This window comes from Silurus aristotelis (genome assembly GCF_946808225.1).
Source record: "Silurus aristotelis genome assembly, chromosome: 17".
NCBI classification, from domain to species: Eukaryota; Metazoa; Chordata; class Actinopteri; order Siluriformes; family Siluridae; genus Silurus; species Silurus aristotelis.
Window position 1 is genome coordinate 21,232,260 of NC_139590.1, and position 8,038 is coordinate 21,240,297.

An 8,038-nucleotide genomic window follows, 5' to 3' on the forward strand; every position below is an offset into this window, starting at 1 on the left:
ACAACCACATCCTCTTCTTTCTGAGGCATATTTCCGTCAGTATTCACATTCACTTACTATTTTTTATTCATCTCTTCCCCTACAATGAAATATAGGGAATGAGTCAGCAATTTCAGATTCAGCATCTCTCTTTTTCGCTCTCTCTCTCTCTCTCTCTCTCTCTCTCTCTCTCTCTCTCTCTCTCTCTCTCTCTCTCTCTCTCTCACAGACACATACAAACACACTTTCACTTTCTGTTTTGAAGATATTTAAGGTATCCGCAACAGGCAGAGCTTCATAAGAGATCAAATTTGCTGTTGTCTCCTTTTTGAGGTAAGTAACAAAATAAATGTAATAAAAACAAGGGTGGGGGTTTATAGAGTAAGTGAATGGAATGTCAATATATTGATACGTAAATTGATATGCATAGTTTAAAGCTGAAAAACTTTTAATTTATAGGAAAATGCAGCTGAAAATAATTCTGGGAAAAATACCAGTAAAAATCCTCAGCAGAACTCCAAGAGTGTGTAACGGAACATTATATAATCTTTCCTATAAACGAAAACAAAATAAAATATCTACTAAAATACTGGTTTCCAAGCCTGGCCCATAAAACCCCCCTTTTTCTATACCGTTTTAGAGTTTATCCTGCATTAAAACACATAATTAACCTCGGGCAGAGCCGGTAATAACCAGATTCTTTGAATTGTGTTTTGGGACCTGGAACAGAGTTTCTACAGAGCAGCTTCGAAGAACAAAGACGTCTCACTAGGGATTAACAGGGAGGAACATATGGTACACAGATTATCTGCTCGAATCGAAAGTAAAACAGAACAAGCACAATGGATTTGCCTTGATAATGATTAGAAACCGTGAAGAATGTACATACAATCATTCAGTAAAATATTGTGGATATAATCAACTATATCAACTTGTTTTGATATAATTTTTTATATAAAGTCTTTACATTTAAAACAGAAGGATACAGAAATCGAAACACAAAGACTGTTGTCAGGAAATATCCCCCTTCCTGAAGAGCCCAGCTAGCATAATGCAAAATCTGATTAGCCTCACTCTGAGGGAGGGGTATATTTTATGACCGTTGTGAAGTGTTGGTCAGACTATAGCAGATTAGAAGTATGGATGCTCATGTTTTAAAAGACTCTGGTAAAAGCTGAAGTACTGACTACACTTTTTCACTCAGGTTAAAGTAAAGAAGTTTGTGCTCTGACAGGCCCAAAATCCACTATATTAAACACAAGCAGAGAAAAAATGGTGATCATGAATGTCTTTGTTCCCAGTCATGTTTACATCGTTGACTTCATCTGTCTCTTCCACGTTAACCCCAGACTTCAGACCACGCAAAGACAGGAAATTTGTCGATGGGCTGAGAAGGGTGCACAATGAAAAGAAAAAATATTGATTGTCAACAAATAGTTAAAAACTAAAGTAACGAGTCTGGTTTAAAAAATGTAATTCGTAGAAAATATAGAAATTCGTGTAAAAGATGTAATGAGTGGAAGTACAAATTTGTCAGAAAAATTCATTGTGAATTAAAGTACTGATACCAGATAAATCTACTTAAGTTTTTGAACTTCATTACTTTCCACCTCAACTGTCTCATAATTTGGTCTCAAATCTTTTAGGTTGCCTTGTTTGCCACATTTAGTGTGACCTTCTCTTACGCTTAAGTGACCTTGTTCTCATAAACCTAATTGCAATGGAACCATAACTTATGTCATTGCTAACACCTAAAATGACTGCTATGAAAAAAATCTATTGTACCAGGTTTGTGTAAGACATGCATTGAGCATTACGTCCCCATTTAATAAGTTAGATTCACTGTACGCTTTCTAACTATTTCAATCACATAATTTCAATTAAAATGCCAAAGATCATAGAATTTAAGGGAACATGAAAAGCTAGAGTTCTTTTGCATTAGTAAGACCACTCAACAACAAAGCTGGTGGTGGCCTAAAATGAATGGACAGTACTGTATATTTAAATAGTGAGGAAAAAAAAGTCTATGTGAATATATTTCACTCATTAATCAGTAATGTTTCATTTTTAGGTTCTGCTACTGTAAACTTGGATACAGCCAGCTGAAATAAACATGTCTTCCTACTGGTTTCGTAAGTTTCTGCATTTTGTTTAAGTATAATAAATGCATTTTGTAAATTTTTTATTTATGCAAATGTATCCTTTCAGATCTTAAGATTAACATTTGAATGTACACTTTACTTTACTTGTACATGAAAATGTATAATTGACTAAAATCCTGGTTTATTTTACTACAGCGCTGAATGCGGTATACAAATGGTGGTATGGTTCTGAATGTATGTCTTTTTTTAATCTTGTTTATTTTTTCTTTTGTACACAAAGATTGCAAATATTTTCTATTAATTTACATGTATATTTGTGGCAGACTCAGAACTGAAGGAAAATTTGAACCAATTTGCTTTTCATTTTATAGTGTATTCCAAACCCTGGAGAAGCGTAAACTGGGAGTAAGTATTGATTTAGCTGTAGGAATACGTTTCCTTTGCTTTTCACATAGACCATTGTTGACCAAATGTGTGGACACCAGAACATCACAGCCATATGAGCATACTGTTACACTTTTAAAAGAACCTTTGTTGTCTAATCAATTGTAAGTTTTAATTACCAAGTAATGTCAAGTATCATTTGTAATTTTTTATACAGAAGTAAAAGTGAGATTGTAGCTGATATTAGAAACATAACCCCAAGTAATCCAAATATCAAAAATCTTCGGATCCTGCTACATGGACCTGTTGGAATGGGAAAGACGAGTTTTATAAATTCCCTCAACAGTGTCTTTCAAAACCGAATTATTACTAAAGAGAAAGCAGCACCATCATCATCAACAAGCTGCACAAAAAAAGTAAGTAAGTATTTTGTTGTATGTTAGATTATTACATACAACAATTATGCAAACCTCTTTGTATACATGATTATTATACTGGTTGGAGCCTGGATTTCCAGCTTTCTGATTTTGATATTCCGCTCAAACTACATTTGCAGCAATCACAGTCCCTTTCTTATAATTCAATCATTACATTTTTGAATATTGTAATAAGCTGTAATCTCTCCAGGAAAGTCAAAAGTCCAGAATCCCCCACCATAATGTTATTTGGTTAATGTACTGAATGCATGATAGCAAAATCAAATGCAAGTGCAGAGTAACAGCATATTTAATAAGAGAATATGGAACAGTCAAAAGTCCAGGTGACTTAGCAAACAATGTGAAAAAGAATGTGAATGTGAACCCAAGACAATAAAACACTGGAAATATAAAATAATACATACTCTATATACAGTTTATATACACAGTATATATACAGTATATCACAGATATTTTTTTGTGTGTTCTGTGTGTGTGTGTGTGTGTGTGTGTGTGTGTGTGTGTGTGTTCCTGACTTTAGTACAAAGGCTGTGAAATCAAATATCCAGGCTCCGAAACTTTGAAAATCACCATGTTTGATTTTAAGGGTCTGGAATTAGGTGCAAGAAATGTTCATGATGATGATTTGAGAAGTGCACTCAATGGACATTTACCAGATGGATATATGGTAGGTAACATGATTTAAAATAATAACAAAAAAAAACAACACATCAATATCTTTCTTTGTTGGTGTCCTTTTAATCATACACTTACTTCTTCTTCTTCATCCGGTTGCTCCCATTCTGGTCACATCCGCCTCTTTTAAACCAACTACATGCATGTCTTCCCTCACCACATCCATAAACCTCCTCCTTGGCCTTCCTCTTTTCCTCTTACCTGGTGGCTCCATCCTCAGCATTCTTATACAGATATATCCCATGTCCCTCCTCTGCACATGTCCAAACCATCTCAATCTCGCCTCCCTCTCCTGGTCTCTAAAACCTCCTACATGCGCTGTCCCTCTAATAAACTCATTTCTAATCCTGTCCATCCTCGTCACTCCCAACTAAAACCTCAACATCTTCAGCTCTGCTACCTCCAGCTCCACCTCCTGTCTTTTACTCAATGCCACTGTCGAATCCCAAATCTGTTTTGCCATCCTCTTTCTTCTTATGCTCTCCTGCACTTCCTCATTCCACCACTACGTCTCTTTGTCTTCCTTTCTATTTCCAGATGTCACACCAAGTACCTTTCTAGCTGTCTCCCTTATCACTTCTGCAGTAGATGCCCAATCATCCAGCACCTCTTCATCACCAACGAGCTACTGTCGGACCTCTTCCCTGAATCTCACACTACAGTCTTCCTCCTTCAGTTTCCACCATCTCATTCTTCTTTTAGTCTTCACTCTCCTCCTCTTCTTCTTTACCTACAAAGCGACCTCCAGTCTCCAATCTCCTTCAGGGAACATGGTCCACCTGTGTGCACCTTCCTCCATTCTTATATGTCACCCTGTGCTCCTCCTTCTTCTTAAAATAAGTGTTCACCACTGCCATTTCCATCCTTTTAGCAAAATCTACCACCATCTGCCCTTCCACATTCCTCTCCTTAAGACCGTACATACCCATCACCTCCTCATCACCTCTGTTCTCCTTCACCTACATGCCCATTAAAGTCTGCACCAATCACCATCTTTCATCAGAAACTCTCTTCACCACCACAACACTCTTACTGTACTCTATCTTCAGGATTATTATATTACAATTATTAGAGTAACAATTTAATGATATGTACTGCATGTTTAATTTTCTACAATGATTAATTCTTTATTTATAGTTTGATGAAGCCGATCCCCTGACTTCAGATAATCCAAACTACATTCAAAACCCCACAACAGGACAAAAAACACATTGCGTGGTCTGTGTAGTGTCGGCAAACTCTATCTCTCGGATGCCAAATGAAACCATCGGCAAGATGAAAAGATTTTTGGACGAAGCCAGTGACTACGGTAAAATAGAAGAAAATATACAATGAAGTAGCAAAACTTATTCTTTTGTGTATTTGTGCAATACAACATGCCTCACCTGGAATATGTTTTACATACAAACAGGTCAGTTTAGACATTTCTAACCAACAATACATTTGCATAATGAGGTTGATCTTAAAAGATCAATCTTGAAGAATGAACTTTATATGAAGATGTAATAGAAAATTTTTATATACAGTGGCACACACACACACACACACACACACACACACACACACACACACACACACACACACACACACGCACTCCCAAATCTTTCTTCATGAATAATGTTTTTAATCTAAATTGCAGGAATCCCTCGAGCTGTTGTCATGACTATGGGTGATCTTCTCTGTCCAGCTGTTTGGAACAATATGAAATATATATACATAAGCAAGATCATTAAAAAGAAGGTTAGTCATGATGTGGATGATGTACACTATATAGTGCCTTTAACAACACTGGCACCGTTGCCAAATGTAATCAAAGAAGCCGGTGACCCTTTATTTTGGTTTGGAAAAGATTTAGTTAGCATCTTCGCAGAGAGTTAGCATAACCTTTTAGTCAGTACTTTATGTTTTTTGATAAAAATGTGTTGTGGCTTGCAATTGATATCTATGAGAGCATAGTAGAGGTTAAAAAAGGTTAAACAAATAACATTTCCACAGCCTTCTTTTCTCAGACTTACTAAAGGGTGCCAATATTAGTGATTAGTGTAGGGCACTGAATGTTTTTTAAAAAGTGTGTGTGTGTGTGTGTGTGTGTGTGTGTGTGTGTGTGTGTGTGTGTGTGTGTGTGTGTGTGTGCAGATGGAAGACTGTAGTAACAAACTGCAAATTCCAATGAACTGCATCTTCCCTGTGAATAACTACCACGAGGAGACAGAAACAAACGACGACATGGACATGCTCCTCCTGCTGGCACTGAAACAAATTGCACATTTTGCCAATGATCACGTTGCAGACCTCCAAGAGTAGAAAGAAAAAAAAAAACTCTGAATACCTGCTGTCGAGAAAATGTCTTCTGGCATCATGACCATGTTACAGAAAATAGAATAGATTTCACTTTACTTTACCTAATTCAGTAGATATGCACAGAAAACAAATCATTATTCATTTTATCAAATGCAACGCTTTTTAATCAGATAGCAAGGATTGTTATATTATCATATCATTGGAGCAGCCGAAAGAAGAAGAAGAAGAAGATCTACTCAAATCAAATACACATTTTGTGAAAAATATATTCAGATTGTGAATAAGTTCATGTAGGAATGCATGCATGAGTTTTTTAGGATTATGTTATTTCTACAGTAATCATTTTTATGTTTAAGTAAACAAATATTATGTGTGAAGAATATATAAGAAGCTAATAAAGAAAAATCTATTTAGGTGTAGATTATGGATTAATTGTTTAACAGCATAGAAAGCTTAAAACTTTGTCTATAAAATGTATTTTTAATAAAAGAAGAAATAAATTATTTTTTTGTAAAACTTTTACTTTTGATCACAGTGAACAGTGGCTTTGGTCAAATATATATATAATTTTATATTAAAATTCAGACTAAATTAGTTGGTGTGTACTTTAAAGTGGTATAGAAATAGATTAAAATATAAATGAATAAAATGTTTGTCCTATAAAATATTCTGTTTAAATGTAATAAAAATCAATAAATGGAACTTAATCAAATTTAATCTATAATGTAAGCTCATTGGATCTGGATCACCGCTTGCATTAGTATACTGTACATAATTCATTTCATGTTGTTTACTATTTACGAGGCCATAGTTTTTTAATAATAAATGCATTTTATGACAGAATACAAAACTTTTTAAAATGATTTATACATTTTGAGTCCTTCCTTTGCACTTGCAACTTTTGTCCACCAGAGGGCAGACATGTTATATAAATTCAATTAGACTCACAAAAGAAAAAAAAACTGGAAGACATTTCATAGACACAAAGTGGAAATAATAGGAAGGAAAAAAAGGAAAAAAATATAAGGAATGAAGGAAGACTTTTTTGTGAATTAATTTACATTTTGCTTATTTAAACTTAAATAAAATCATTTTACATGAACGAAGTGGAAAGCAGATGTTGAATAAACTACTCAGGAAGTCCAAATGGGTTGAGTTCATGTGTTAGTGTAGTCTGGCCTTATACAGTACATGGAGGACAAAACCTTTGTTAATAAGCTCCTGCAGTGAAAGTTGTCTTGTCTTGTTAGGACCTTGTGGACGTAATTTACAGCACTTGGCAGACTTGCCAGAGTGACCTTGTTGTTGAGGGTTGAGGGCCCAGGAGAAGTGGCTTGCCAGTGCTGAGGACTGAACTCATTACCTTTCAGTACGGGGTCCAACTTCTTAATCACTGAGCTACCGGTGACGTTTCCAAGAGCAGAAGACACGGATAGATACATAATAACTACGGTTCGGTCATGTCTTGTTGCCTTGGTTTTTATGTGATTAAATCGTGCTATTTATGTACTGCACATTGTAATAATCAGAGAATAAAGTATAATGATTATATATGGACCTTCTTTTTGTGTGTATGCAGAGTGTTGTGCATAACAATAATAAACTCATCATTGCTTTAGAAAAAAGTAATTCCAAAATATGATGATGTATTGTTATTTATTCATTTTTTCACTAATCCTGTTATTGTCATGTGATTTGCTTATACCATGAATCAATATGCAATGAATCAATAGATGAATAAATAAGTGTGTTTTTTGTAATTATGGATGAAATAACAGTAAAAGCTGAAACCAAAGCCACTTACGACTGAAAAAACTTCTTCAAAATATTTAAGAAACCCTTTCCCTTACATATCTATATGTGTGGAATTTTTCAAGAATTCAAGATCATGCGTTGGTGTCTACACTTTATTAATGGTATGAAAACCATTCTTGTTCAGGCAAAAAAGCTTAAAAAAGCTGAGGTAAGGCAAGAAAATCTAAGGTGTCTCAATATATTTCACCTGAAAAGAAGTTCTAAAGAATCTGTGATGCATTCAGAAAATATTCCATATTGTCTTCATTTTTTCCTCCCTCCTTCAGATTCTCACTTCCCCTTGGTTGAGGTCACACCCCTTCTGATTCTCTTTTAAATCCCTCCACTTGGTCTTCTCGACTCATT

The 8,038-nt window shown here is 35.0% G+C and overlaps 1 long non-coding RNA gene across 1 annotated transcript; it reads left to right on the forward strand.

Moving 5' to 3' along the window:
* Positions 1–177: 177 nt before the first annotated feature.
* Positions 178–6,378, forward strand: LOC310740416. The gene is made up of 9 exons (XR_014537651.1): positions 178–312; positions 2,051–2,111; positions 2,277–2,315; positions 2,453–2,486; positions 2,683–2,881; positions 3,423–3,569; positions 4,715–4,886; positions 5,217–5,317; positions 5,714–6,378. It is a non-coding gene; the product is annotated as an uncharacterized lncRNA (long non-coding RNA).
* Positions 6,379–8,038: the final 1,660 nt, after the last annotated feature.